The following is a 552-nucleotide window of genomic DNA, read 5'->3' on the forward strand; positions in this document are numbered from 1 at the left end:
TCCCCCTCCACTTCCCTTTTATAACGTGATCTAACAAATGAATTATCAGTATCAACACACACAGGAAGACAACAAAGAGAGGGGAAAAAATAGATGCGGAAATGTCAAGTCATGATGACGCGGCATTTTTTTTTTTTCTTTACCGTAAATTGGAAGGGGAAAATATATGGCTGCTTAATTACCTTTACTCTAGTGGGGGCACGAATAGTGGAAAAATCGGAAAACTGAATTATGGTGCAAAGGGGAGAAAAAGGGGAAGAGAAAGCGAGACAGATAGATTGAAAAATAAACACAGCGATGCTGAAACAGACACGTAACAAAATATTTAGGTGTATATGTGTACCACCTTTGCATATAATTTGTTTTGATTATACATTTCATTTGATTTAGTTTGTCAAGGTGTTAAAATCTTTTATTGTCCTTTTTCACGGGAGGTGAGTCTTTTTTTCCCATTGAGAATAGAAAAAAAATGCAGCCAATGTGCTTTGTCATCGTGATTCTCTTAATTTTTTTCCAGGTAAGTTAGGGGGGCGATGGCGGAACAAAATGCGC

Source organism: Penaeus monodon, chromosome 21, assembly GCF_015228065.2.
Source record: "Penaeus monodon isolate SGIC_2016 chromosome 21, NSTDA_Pmon_1, whole genome shotgun sequence".
NCBI lineage: Eukaryota > Metazoa > Arthropoda > Malacostraca > Decapoda > Penaeidae > Penaeus > Penaeus monodon.